General features: G+C 39.6%; 1 long non-coding RNA gene across 1 annotated transcript; it reads left to right on the top strand.

Annotated features, from left to right (window-relative positions):
* The first annotated feature begins 2520 nt into the window (after window positions 1-2520).
* Window positions 2521-3316, top strand: LOC309704616. The gene is made up of 3 exons (XR_014276315.1): window positions 2521-2562; window positions 2691-2799; window positions 2919-3316. It is a non-coding gene; the product is annotated as an uncharacterized lncRNA (long non-coding RNA).
* Window positions 3317-14574: the final 11258 nt, after the last annotated feature.

Consider the following 14574-nt stretch of genomic DNA (forward strand, 5'->3'; position numbering starts at 1 on the left):
CCTTCCATCCTTCTTTCCTTTGTGACAATGCTTGTGATCCTTCCTTCCATCCTTCTTTCCTTTGTGACAATGCATGTGATTCTTCCTTCCATCCTTCTTTCCTTTGTGACATTGCATGTCATCCTGCCTTCCATCATTCTTTCCTTTGTGACAATGCATGTGATCCTTCCTTCCATCCTTCTTTCCTTTGTGACAATGCTTGTGATCCTTCCTTCCATCCTTCTTTCCTTTGTGACAATGCATGTGATCCTTCCTTCCATCCTTCTTTCCTTTGTGACAATGCTTGTGATTCTTCCTTCCATCCTTCTTTCCTTTGTGACAATGCATGTTATCCTGCCTTCCATCGTTCTTTCCTTTGTGACAATGCATGTGATCCTTCCTTCCATCCTTCTTTCCTTTGTGACAATGCATGTGATTCTTCCTTCCATCCTTCTTTCCTTTGTGACATTGCATGTCATCCTGCCTTCCATCCTTCTTTCCTTTGTGACAATGCTTGTGATCCTTCCTTCCATCCTTCTTTCCTTTGTGACAATGCATGTGATTCTTCCTTCCATCCTTCTTTCCTTTGTGACATTGCATGTCATCCTGCCTTCCATCGTTCTTTCCTTTGTGACAATGCATGTGATCCTTCCTTCCATCCTTCTTTCCTTTGTGACAATGCATGTGATTCTTCCTTCCATCCTTCTTTCCTTTGTGACATTGCATGTCATCCTGCCTTCCATCGTTCTTTCCTTTGTGACAATGCATGTGATCCTTCCTTCCATCCTTCTTTCCTTTGTTTAGTTTTAGTGAGAAGGGTCTGGCTGCAGCCACTGTGGAGCTCCACAGTAGCCGGAAGCACGTGACCTCCACAGTAGCCGGAAGCACGTGACCTCCACAGTAGCCGTAAACACGCATGGATACCGTGGAAGTCTTGCAAGTTGATCGCAAAGGTTAGTTAAGTCTTTCTTATATAAATTTGCCGTTAGTGATTTCATAATTCTAGGAATCGTCTAGTTTTCTTACAATGATCATGTTGCCACTTTTTTTGCGTTACAACAACATTCCTCCTTATTTTAATGTTTTTTCATCGTGCTCCATGGCAGAGAAACACACAGATATGCTTTTTCCTGGGCCTGGTTTTAGTAAGAGAGCTGGATTAACGGCTTCTGTGGGCGAGAAGAAGCAAAAACCACATTTTGCATTAGAGTATGATTTATTGTTGGCGTCAGAGATGCAAAATAACGAATACTTCAATACTGTACTTAAGTAGAATTTTCTGGTATCTTTACTTTACTGCTGTACTTTTTTGTGCCTACTGTATACTTCTTTATACTTCTACTTCTCACATTTTAGCACGCGTATCTGTACTTTGTAATCTGTACATTTGTAAATCAGCACGCGTGCTTTGGACGCAAGATTACTTCAAAATTTTGTACATAAATTATATTTTAGACCCTGTACTTCTTACTTCGACTTGACTAAAAAGTCGAGCCAGTGCTTTCTAAACAGAGGTATCTAAACTGTAGTAAGGAACGTGTGTACTTGTGACACCTTTGGTTAGCGTCAACACTGCAAATTTCGTCACAAACAGATTTATATATTTATCAATACTTCTATTCGTCATTCTTTTCTGTACAGCTTTTTTATTGCCCAGATTTTAGTTAGCCTCTGTTCAATTGACTGTTATATGTCAATAGAAACATATCTCACAGATTAAAGTGTCTTTTAAAATATTTGGGGGTTTTTTTTCAAGAATTTTCTTCCCAAATCTATTACATGCCAAGTGTAAATTGTTATTTCTGCTAAAACCTTAACTTAAATGTGTATATGGTGTTTATCTGCTTCTCTCTGTGTTTTAGATGCACACATCAATCTGGAATTCAGGCTTAAAGCCAGAATTGCAGGAATGCAACACGTGTTGCAGAGGACTCTTTCACTGCCCTCTGTGCCCCACTTTCAGCCCTACTGTCAGGGCAAAGATTGAGGAGCATCTAAGTGTGCATATAAAAAATGCTTTGCCTTTAAAAGGTATGTTTGTATTAAATATACTTTATAGTTATAAATATGCACTTTTTTAAGCACTTCTGCAGTATCTTTGTTGACTTAAAAGTTGCTGTTGATATTGTACAGTTCAGTGCATTCATCTGCAACAAAAATAGTGTTTTTATAAAATATATTTTTATTTACTTTTCACCACTTTTCTTGACATAACTTTTGTGATCCATACCATTTTGCTTTCATTATTGAGGTTGGCTTGGATGTTTTTGTTAACATGTACAATCTGATTGTTAGACAAATTGATTGCATTCTATACAACTACATTTAAATTACATCTGTTTGTTTGTTTGTTTTTTTCTCTTACAGATAAAATGATATGCCGGTGCAGGCAGCCTTGTAGGACAACAGGACACTTTCACTGCCCTGTCTGTAAGATTACAATCATACGGCGTGGGGATATGGCAAGGCATTTATTGTCTTGTCAGCATTCTTCAATGCCAAGTCAGCCACCATTATCAGGACTGCTCCCCGCTGAACTCTTCGAGGAGACCCGTCTCCCCCCCCCCCAAGGTTTTGTCTTCGGTATCTGAACCATTTTCTGAGTCTTTGTTAGAACATTCATAAGCTCTACCCTCTGTGTTCAATAAAACTGCAGCTGATGGAAAGTCCATGAAAATGACATGCCCTCACTGTGGCCTTACTCTTCGTAGCTCTGGCAAGCTATTTGCACACTGGAGAGAGGAAGCCAAAGCTGTGCTTGAAGGACAACACGTGCCCATTTTCAGACTGAAAAAGCGCAAGTTCCAGGAAGTCAGTCAGGTCAGTATTCACTTTAAACAGTAGTGTAATTACATGGTTAGTGACATTTGAATAACTGTTAAAAAACTGTTCTGCAACAGAGAAATAACTATGTTTTCATCCCCATTTGCCTGACACAGGAGCCAGCAGTTGTTGAAGATCTGCGTCCTGCTGTGCAGTGGGCTGTCCAAAATAAGGCACATGTAACAATGCCCAAATATCTGTCCTTAAATCAAGGGGACCAGCAGAGGGTCTTAAGAGACATGTCAGAGGAAGAAGACACTGGAGCAAGGGACTTGTTCCTCTTTGTTTTTCAGTTTGCAAAGGACATGGAGCTCTTTTTGAAAGCATGTGCTGATGATCAGGGGCTAAGGGTCAGTGCTATGTTTGACATGTAATGGACAAATGAAGGCACTGGCTGTGTTTGTTTAATATGTTGTTGTTGTTGTTGTTTTGTTTTTGCATAGTACAAAATTCCAATTAAACTTATTTCAAAATGTTGTTCACTTGATTCTGTGTCCATACTTATAATAAATGATTACAGTGAAACAGCATTAAATGTAAATGTAACAGCATTTTTTTAAACTTGTAATTTCAAAATAAAAAGCTTATTATTGATATTAACAGTAAAGAATTGTAATCAATAATATTTTTATACATTTTAAACATTAACACTCTGGGCTCTATCCTGGCTATCTGTGGACACTTCACTTATTCTTTTTTTTGACTACTGCACTGCAGTGGACCAAAACAATGACACGGGTTTGATCTTAAGGATCTAATAGTTATGTGTGTTGTGCATGACATTGCCACACAAATATGTATTTGCAAGATAGAGTAGAATAAATTATGACGCATGAAATATTACATAGGCTGCAGTGAATTTCTGTTGATACAGCCAATTGAGCTTTGAGTTTCCCAGTCAAACTTAGCTTTGAAGCACCTGCTAAAAACACTTTTACTCTTTTACATTTCATAACAAGACACCATAGCCAAAATATTAACAAAATATATATTATTAAAAAATTCAAAGCTGCACATACAGCAACAAACACCGTTAGTAAATGTGTCCTGGAGTTTATGCAGGTGCAGAAAGTGCTGCTGCTGTAAGTCAGCCTAACAGCTTACAGATCACTTATTTTTCTGGAAAGATGGTAGGAAGGGCATCACTGCTCATTTCTACAGTCTCCCAGATCTTGGAATACAATCCCTTTGTACCATGAAACCACTTCGCAGTACTAGGAGTCCACTAAAACCTATAGAGTGATCCTGGAAGAAATGGGGCACACACTAGTGACCTCAACAATTGCAAGACGGCCTTTTCCCCGATGCTCAGATGGGGAAAAAAAGGAAGTTTCATGAAAACATTAGGACTTTATCACCGTTTTACCAGAAAAGTTAATGGTAATATATAACCTAACTGGCTATAAAGAGTAAAACATTTAGATACAATTTTGATTTTGATGAAAAGGACTGGTGCTATTTTAAAGAGTCACGTCGGTAAAAGTAGATAAATGTTTTAAGAAATATACATTTTATAGCATTTTGTGAACATACACAAAAAGTGGCCATTTTTGGCAACAAACAAGCTGAGAGAGAGTTGTATATTTTTGGCTCTCCTTGAACAAAAATAATAGTGCATAATAATCAATGTTGATGTTAATCAATTAGATGTCCCAGACACTACTATTAATAATACAGCGGTGCCTCGTTTATCGCTGGTGTTACGTTCAAAAAATAACCCGCGGTAGGTGAAATCCATAGCCAACTTTATTTTTTACAATTATTACAGATGTTAAGACTGTAAAACCCCTCACTACATGCTTTAAACACTTTTCTCAGACAGGAATGAACATTTTCACACTTTTCTCTTTGTTTAAACACTCTTAGAGTTCAAACCTTTGTAGAAACACAAGTCCAGTATTATGGAATGAAACCTAAAGGTGCATTTGAGGGTGCAAAACGTTTCGTCGGCATTGTTGTGTTTGTTTGGGAGAAAACTTCCAAACGTACAGTACAGCACTTCAGAGTTACACTGCTAGCGATCGAAGATTTATGTAAATTCGACAAGCTAAACGCATTCGGTACTGTACAGCGGGAGTCCCCAACCTTTTTTGCACCACAGACCACTTTAATGTCAGACAATATTTTCAGGGAACTACCTTTAAGGTGTCGCGGATAAATACAACAAAAGAATAAAAAAAAGAAACTGTGGTATTTTGTAAATATAATAATAAACGTGACTTGAGCTGTGCGCCAACAACAATGACAGTGACATCCTCCTCTCTGCTTCTTAACGCTCTCTGGTCGCTATGGTAACGCGTAAATAGTTCTTTCAAAATAAGACACACAACTACAACCATACATTTCACACCGGAGGATCAACCCTCGCGGAACGGTACCAAAGGACTCATGGACCGGGACCGGTCCGTGGGCCTATTAGGGACCGCTCCTGTACAGGAGACACTGGACTAGATTGATTGACAATGGTCTACAGCAATCAGAACGCACAACACGATGTACTGTAAAAATAATAATAAATCAGCGAAACAGCAAGTGTCACTTTTGGCCACGAACAATTTAGGGGATGGTGAATTTTTTTTGAACAAACCCAGAGTGTTAAAAAAAAAACCCCACTTAAAACCATTTTATAGTAACAAAAACGCAATTTAGTTTTCGCTGTCAAAGTCGATTTAACCGAAGTTACGTGTTTACGGCTAGTGTGGAGGTCACGTGTTTCCGGTTACTGTGGAGGTCACGTGTTTCCGGTTACTGTGGAGCTCCACAGTGGACAGTGGCTGCAGCCAGGTGCTCTTGGTTTTAGTTTTCAGATTTATTTGTCATATGCAAGTTAGCACAGGGTCAACATTGCAATTAAATGTGTTTGACGAGCAGCAGTCACTCAGCAGCATGCACAGTAGGAGAAAATATATTAAAATAAAATTAAATAATAAAGAAAATAGAAAAATAGCAAGGAGCAAAATATTAGAGAGACATGGTAAAAGAGAAAAGATGACTGAATATATATGTATCTATAAATATAAATATATGTACATTAGTGATTAAATAAGAAAATCTTGAAAAGAAATATGACGGGAGGGCAGATGGGATATTGCACAGGAATGAGCAGCAGAAAATTAAAGTATTGCACTTGTGACAAAGCTTGTGATCTTTCCTTCCTTCCATCCTTCTTTCCTTTGTGACAAAGCTTGTGATCCTTCCTTCCATCCTTCTTTCCTTTGTGACAATGCTTGTGATCCTTCCTTCCATCCTTCTTTCCTTTGTGACAATGCTTGTGATCCTTCCTTCCATCCTTCTTTCCTTTGTGACAATGCATGTGATGCTTCCTTCCATCCTTCTTTCCTTTGTGACAATGCATGTGATCCTTCCTTCCATCCTGCTTTCCTTTGTGACAATGCATGTGATCCTTCCTTCCATCCTTCTTTCCTTTGTGACAATGCATGTGATCCTTCCTTCCATCCTTCTTTCCTTTGTGACAAAGCTTGTGATCCTTCCTTCCATCCTTCTTTCCTTTGTGACAAAGCTTGTGATCCATCCTTCCATCCTTCTTTCCTTTGTGACAATGCATGTGATCCTTCCTTCCATCCTTCTTTCCTTTGTGACAATGCATGTGATCCTTCCTTCTATCCTTCTTTCCTTTGTGACAATGCATGTGATCCTTCCTTCCATCCTTCTTTCCTTTGTGACAATGCTTGTCATCCTGCCTTCCATCGTTCTTTCCTTTGTGACAATGCATGTGATCCTTCCTTCCATCCTTCTTTCCTTTGTGACAATGCATGTGATCCTTCCTTCTATCCTTCTTTCCTTTGTGACAATGCATGTGATCCTTCCTTCCATCCTTCTTTCCTTTGTGACAATGCTTGTGATTCTTCCTTCCATCCTTCTTTCCTTTGTGACAATGCATGTGATCCTTCCTTCCATCCTTCTTTCCTTTGTGACAATGCATGTGATTCTTCCTTCCATCCTTCTTTCCTTTGTGACATTGCATGTCATCCTGCCTTCCATCGTTCTTTCCTTTGTGACAATGCATGTGATCCTTCCTTCCATCCTTCTTTCCTTTGTGAGAATGCTTGTGATCCTTCCTTCCATCCTTCTTTCCTTTGTGACAATGCATGTGATCCTTCCTTCCATCCTTCTTTCCTTTGTGACAATGCATGTGATTCTTCCTTCCATCCTTCTTTCCTTTGTGACATTGCATGTCATCCTGCCTTCCATCGTTCTTTCCTTTGTGACAATGCATGTGATCCTTCCTTCCATCCTTCTTTCCTTTGTGACAATGCTTGTGATCCTTCCTTCCTTCTTTCCTTTGTGACAAAGCTTGTGATCCTTCCTTCCATCCTTCTTTCCTTTGTGACAAAGCTTGTGATCCTTCCTTCCATCCTTCTTTCCTTTGTGACAAAGCTTGTGATACATCCTTCTATCCTTCTTTCCTTTGTGACAATGCATGTGATCCTTCCTTCCATCCTTCTTTCCTTTGTGACAATGCATGTGATTCTTCCTTCCATCCTTCTTTCCTTTGTGACATTGCATGTCATCCTGCCTTCCATCGTTCTTTCCTTTGTGACAATGCATGTGATCCTTCCTTCCATCCTTCTTTCCTTTGTGACAATGCTTGTGATCCTTCCTTCCATCCTTCTTTCCTTTGTGACAATGCATGTGATTCTTCCTTCCATCCTTCTTTCCTTTGTGACATTGCATGTCATCCTGCCTTCCATCATTCTTTCCTTTGTGACAATGCATGTGATCCTTCCTTCCATCCTTCTTTCCTTTGTGACAATGCATGTGATTCTTCCTTCCATCCTTCTTTCCTTTGTGACATTGCATGTCATCCTGCCTTCCATCGTTCTTTCCTTTGTGACAATGCATGTGATCCTTCCTTCCATCCTTCTTTCCTTTGTGACAATGCTTGTGATCCTTCCTTCCATCCTTCTTTCCTTTGTGACAATGCTTGTGATTCTTCCTTCCTTCCATCCTTCTTTCCTTTGTGACAATGCATGTGATCCTTCCATCCATCCTTCTTTCCTTTGTGACAAAGCTTGTGATCTTTCCTCCCATCCTTCTTTCCTTTGTGACAAAGCTTGTGATCCTTCCTTCCATCCTTCTTTCCTTTGTGACAAAGCTTGTGATCTTTCCTTCCATCCTTCTTTCCTTAGTTTAGTTTCAGTTTTCAGATTTATTTGTCATATGCAAGTTAGCACAGGGTCAACATTGCAATTAAATGTGTTTGACGAGCAGCAGTCACTCAGCAGCATGCACAGTAGGAGAAAATATATTAAAATAAAATAAAACAATAAAGAAAATAGAAAAATAGTAAGGAGCAAAATATTAGAGAGACATGGTAAAAGAGAAAAGATGACTGAATATATATGTATCTATAAATATAAATATATGTACATTAGTGATTAAATAAGAAAATCTTGAAAAGAAATATGACGGGAGGGCAGATGGGATATTGCACAGGAATGAGCAGCAGAAAATTAAAGTATTGCACTTGTGACAAAGCTTGTGATCTTTCCTTCCTTCCATCCTTCTTTCCTTTGTGACAAAGCTTGTGATCCTTCCTTCCATCCTTCTTTCCTTTGTGACAATGCTTGTGATCCTTCCTTCCATCCTTCTTTCCTTTGTGACAATGCTTGTGATCCTTCCTTCCATCCTTCTTTCCTTTGTGACAATGCATGTGATGCTTCCTTCCATCCTTCTTTCCTTTGTGACAATGCATGTGATCCTTCCTTCCATCCTGCTTTCCTTTGTGACAATGCATGTGATCCTTCCTTCCATCCTTCTTTCCTTTGTGACAATGCATGTGATCCTTCCTTCCATCCTTCTTTCCTTTGTGACAAAGCTTGTGATCCTTCCTTCCATCCTTCTTTCCTTTGTGACAAAGCTTGTGATCCATCCTTCCATCCTTCTTTCCTTTGTGACAATGCATGTGATCCTTCCTTCCATCCTTCTTTCCTTTGTGACAATGCATGTGATCCTTCCTTCTATCCTTCTTTCCTTTGTGACAATGCATGTGATCCTTCCTTCCATCCTTCTTTCCTTTGTGACAATGCTTGTCATCCTGCCTTCCATCGTTCTTTCCTTTGTGACAATGCATGTGATCCTTCCTTCCATCCTTCTTTCCTTTGTGACAATGCATGTGATCCTTCCTTCTATCCTTCTTTCCTTTGTGACAATGCATGTGATCCTTCCTTCCATCCTTCTTTCCTTTGTGACAATGCTTGTGATTCTTCCTTCCATCCTTCTTTCCTTTGTGACAATGCATGTGATCCTTCCTTCCATCCTTCTTTCCTTTGTGACAATGCATGTGATTCTTCCTTCCATCCTTCTTTCCTTTGTGACATTGCATGTCATCCTGCCTTCCATCGTTCTTTCCTTTGTGACAATGCATGTGATCCTTCCTTCCATCCTTCTTTCCTTTGTGAGAATGCTTGTGATCCTTCCTTCCATCCTTCTTTCCTTTGTGACAATGCATGTGATCCTTCCTTCCATCCTTCTTTCCTTTGTGACAATGCATGTGATTCTTCCTTCCATCCTTCTTTCCTTTGTGACATTGCATGTCATCCTGCCTTCCATCGTTCTTTCCTTTGTGACAATGCATGTGATCCTTCCTTCCATCCTTCTTTCCTTTGTGACAATGCTTGTGATCCTTCCTTCCTTCTTTCCTTTGTGACAAAGCTTGTGATCCTTCCTTCCATCCTTCTTTCCTTTGTGACAAAGCTTGTGATCCTTCCTTCCATCCTTCTTTCCTTTGTGACAAAGCTTGTGATACATCCTTCTATCCTTCTTTCCTTTGTGACAATGCATGTGATCCTTCCTTCCATCCTTCTTTCCTTTGTGACAATGCATGTGATTCTTCCTTCCATCCTTCTTTCCTTTGTGACATTGCATGTCATCCTGCCTTCCATCGTTCTTTCCTTTGTGACAATGCATGTGATCCTTCCTTCCATCCTTCTTTCCTTTGTGACAATGCTTGTGATCCTTCCTTCCATCCTTCTTTCCTTTGTGACAATGCATGTGATTCTTCCTTCCATCCTTCTTTCCTTTGTGACATTGCATGTCATCCTGCCTTCCATCATTCTTTCCTTTGTGACAATGCATGTGATCCTTCCTTCCATCCTTCTTTCCTTTGTGACAATGCATGTGATTCTTCCTTCCATCCTTCTTTCCTTTGTGACATTGCATGTCATCCTGCCTTCCATCGTTCTTTCCTTTGTGACAATGCATGTGATCCTTCCTTCCATCCTTCTTTCCTTTGTGACAATGCTTGTGATCCTTCCTTCCATCCTTCTTTCCTTTGTGACAATGCTTGTGATTCTTCCTTCCTTCCATCCTTCTTTCCTTTGTGACAATGCATGTGATCCTTCCATCCATCCTTCTTTCCTTTGTGACAAAGCTTGTGATCTTTCCTCCCATCCTTCTTTCCTTTGTGACAAAGCTTGTGATCCTTCCTTCCATCCTTCTTTCCTTTGTGACAAAGCTTGTGATCTTTCCTTCCATCCTTCTTTCCTTAGTTTAGTTTCAGTTTTCAGATTTATTTGTCATATGCAAGTTAGCACAGGGTCAACATTGCAATTAAATGTGTTTGACGAGCAGCAGTCACTCAGCAGCATGCACAGTAGGAGAAAATATATTAAAATAAAATAAAACAATAAAGAAAATAGAAAAATAGTAAGGAGCAAAATATTAGAGAGACATGGTAAAAGAGAAAAGATGACTGAATATATATGTATCTATAAATATAAATATATGTACATTAGTGATTAAATAAGAAAATCTTGAAAAGAAATATGACGGGATGCCAGATGGGATATTGCACAGGAATGAGCAGCAGAAAATTAAAGTATTGCACTTGTGACAAAGCTTGTGATCTTTCCTTCCTTCCATCCTTCTTTCCTTTGTGACAATGCTTGTGATTCTTCCTTCCATCCTTCTTTCCTTTGTGACAATGCATGTGATCCTTCCTTCCATCCTTCTTTCCTTTGTGACAATGCATGTGATCCTTCCTTCCATCCTTCTTTCCTTTGTGACAATGCATGTGATCCTTCCTTCCATCCTTCTTTCCTTTGTGAAAAAAGCTTGTGATCCTTCCTTCCATCCTTCTTTCCTTTGTGACAAAGCTTGTGATCCATCCTTCCATCCTTCTTTCCTTTGTGACAATGCATGTGATTCTTCCTTCCATCGTTCTTTCCTTTGTGACAATGCATGTGATCCTTCCTTCCATCCTTCTTTCCTTTGTGACAATGCTTGTGATCCTTCCTTCCATCCTTCTTTCCTTTGTGACAATGCATGTGATCCTTCCTTCCATCCTTCTTTCCTTTGTGACAATGCATGTGATTCTTCCTTCCATCCTTCTTTCCTTTGTGACATTGCATGTCATCCTGCCTTCCATCGTTCTTTCCTTTGTGACAATGCTTGTGATCCTTCCTTCCATCCTTCTTTCCTTTGTGACAATGCATGTGATTCTTCCTTCCATCCTTCTTTCCTTTTTGACATTGCATGTCATCCTGCCTTCCATCGTTCTTTCCTTTGTGACAATGCATGTGATCCTTCCTTCCATCCTTCTTTCCTTTGTGACAATGCATGTGATTCTTCCTTCCATCCTTCTTTCCTTTGTGACATTGCATGTCATCCTGCCTTCCATCGTTCTTTCCTTTGTGACAATGCATGTGATCCTTCCTTCCATCCTTCTTTCCTTTGTGACAATGCATGTGATTCTTCCTTCCATCCTTCTTTCCTTTGTGACAATGCTTGTGATCCTTCCTTCCTTCCATCCTTCTTTTCTTTGTGACAATGCATGTGATCCTTCCATCCATCCTTCTTTCCTTTGTGACAAAGCTTGTGATCTTTCCTCCCATCCTTCTTTCCTTTGTGACAAAGCTTGTGATCCTTCCTTCCATCCTTCTTTCCTTTGTGACAAAGCTTGTGATCTTTCCTTCCATCCTTCTTTCCTTAGTTTAGTTTCAGTCTTCAGATTTATTTGTCATATGCAAGTTAGCACAGGGTCAACATTGCAATTAAATATGTTTGACGAGCAGCAGTCACTCAGCAGCATGCACAGTAGGAGAAAATATATTAAAATAAAATAAAACAATAAAGAAAATAGAAAAATAGTAAGGAGCAAAATATTAGAGAGACATTGTAAAAGAGAAAAGTTGACTGAATATATATGTATCTATAAATATAAATATATGTACATTAGTGATTAAATAAGAAAATCTTGAAAAGAAATATGACGGGAGGGCAGATGGGATATTGCACAGGAATGAGCAGCAGAAAATTAAAGTATTGCACTTGTGACAAAGCTTGTGATATTTCCTTCCTTCCATCCTTCTTTCCTTTGTGACAAAGCTTGTGATCCTTCCTTCCTTTCTTCCATCCTTCTTTCCTTTGTGACAAAGCTTGTGATCCTTCCTTCCTTCCTTCCATCCTTCTTTCCTTTGTGACATTGCATGTGATCCTTCCTTCCATCCTTCTTTCCTTTGTGACAAAGCTTGTGATCCTTCCTTCCATCCTTCTTTCCTTTGTGACAAAGCTTGTGATCCTTCCTTCCATCCTTCTTTCCTTTGTGACAATGCATGTGATCCTTCCTTCCATCCTTCTTTCCTTTGTGACAATGCATGTGATTCTTCCTTCCATCCTTCTTTCCTTTGTGACATTGCTTGTGATCCTTCCTTCCATCCTTCTTTCCTTTGTGACAATGCATGTGATCCTTCCTTCCATCCTTCTTTCCTTTGTGACAATGCATGTGATTCTTCCTTCCATCCTTCTTTCCTTTGTGACAATGCTTGTGATCCTTCCTTCCATCCTTCTTTCCTTTGTGACAATGCATGTGATTCTTCCTTCCATCCTTCTTTCCTTTGTGACATTGCATGTCATCCTGCCTTCCATCGTTCTTTCCTTTGTGACAATGCATGTGATCCTTCCTTCCATCCTTCTTTCCTTTGTGACAATGCATGTGATTCTTCCTTCCATCCTTCTTTCCTTTGTGACATTGCATGTCATCCTGCCTTCCATCCTTCTTTCCTTTGTGACAATGCATGTGATCCTTCCTTCCATCCTTCTTTCCTTTGTGACAATGCTTGTGATCCTTCCTTCCATCCTTCTTTCCTTTGTGACAATGCTTGTGATCCTTCCTTCCTTCCATCCTTCTTTCCTTTGTGACAATGCATGTGATCCTTCCATCCATCCTTCTTTCCTTTGTGACAAAGCTTGTGATCTTTCCTCCCATCCTTCTTTCCTTTGTGACAAAGCTTGTGATCCTTCCTTCCATCCTTCTTTCCTTTGTGACAATGCATGTGATTCTTCCTTCCATCCTTCTTTCCTTTGTGACATTGCATGTCATCCTGCCTTCCATCGTTCTTTCCTTTGTGACAATGCATGTGATCCTTCCTTCCATCCTTCTTTCCTTTGTGACAATGCATGTGATTCTTGCTTCCATCCTTCTTTCCTTTGTGACATTGCATGTCATCCTGCCTTCCATCGTTCTTTCCTTTGTGACAATGCATGTGATCCTTCCTTCCATCCTTCTTTCCTTTGTGACAATGCTTGTGATCCTTCCTTCCTTCCATCGTTCTTTCCTTTGTGACAATGCATGTGATCCTTCCATCCATCCTTCTTTCCTTTGTGACAAAGCTTGTGATCTTTCCTCCCATCCTTCTTTCCTTTGTGACAAAGCTTGTGATCCTTCCTTCCATCCTTCTTTCCTTTGTGACAATGCTTGTGATCCTTCCTTCCATCCTTCTTTCCTTAGTTTAGTTTCAGTTTTCAGATTTATTTGTCATATGCAAGTTAGCACAGGGTCAACATTGCAATTAAATGTGTTTGACGAGCAGCAGTCACTCAGCAGAATGCACAGTAGGAGAAAATATATTAAAATAAAATAAAACAATAAAGAAAATAGAAAAATAGTAAGGAGCAAAATATTAGAGAGACATGGTAAAAGAGAAAAGATGACTCACTATATATGTATCTATAAATATAAATATATGTACATTAGTGATTAAATAAGAAAATCTTGAAAAGAAATATGACAGGAGGGCAGATGGGATATTGCACAGGAATGAGCAGCAGAAAATTAAAGTATTGCACTTGTGACAAAGCTTGTGATCTTTCCTTCCTTCCACCCTTCTTTCCTTTGTGACAAAGCTTGTGATCCTTCCTTCCATCCTTCTTTCCTTTGTGACAATGCTTGTGATCCTTCCTTCCATCCTTCTTTCCTTTGTGACAATGCTTGTGATCCTTCCTTCCATCCTTCTTTCCTTTGTGACAATGCATGTGATCCTTCCTTCCATCCTTCTTTCCTTTGTGACAATGCATGTGATCCTTCCTTCCATCCTTCTTTCCTTTGTGACAATGCATGTGATCCTTCCTTCCATCCTTCTTTCCTTTGTGAAAATGCATGTGATCCTTCCTTCCATCCTTCTTTCCTTTGTGACAAAGCTTGTGATCCTTCCTTCCATCCTTCTTTCCTTTGTGACAAAGCTTGTGATCCATCCTTCCATCCTTCTTTCCTTTGTGACAATGCATGTGATCCTTCCTTCCATCCTTCTTTCCTTTGTGACAATGCATGTGATTCTTCCTTCCATCCTTCTTTCCTTTGTGACATTGCATGTCATCCTGCCTTCCATCGTTCTTTCCTTTGTGACAATGCATGTGATCCTTCCTTCCATCCTTCTTTCCTTTGTGACAATGCTTGTGATCCTTCCTTTTATCCTTCTTTCCTTTGTGACAATGCATGTGATCCTTCCTTCCATTCTTCTTTCCTTTGTGACA

This window comes from Aulonocara stuartgranti (assembly GCF_965226115.1).
Source record: "Aulonocara stuartgranti genome assembly, chromosome: 4".
NCBI lineage: Eukaryota > Metazoa > Chordata > Actinopteri > Cichliformes > Cichlidae > Aulonocara > Aulonocara stuartgranti.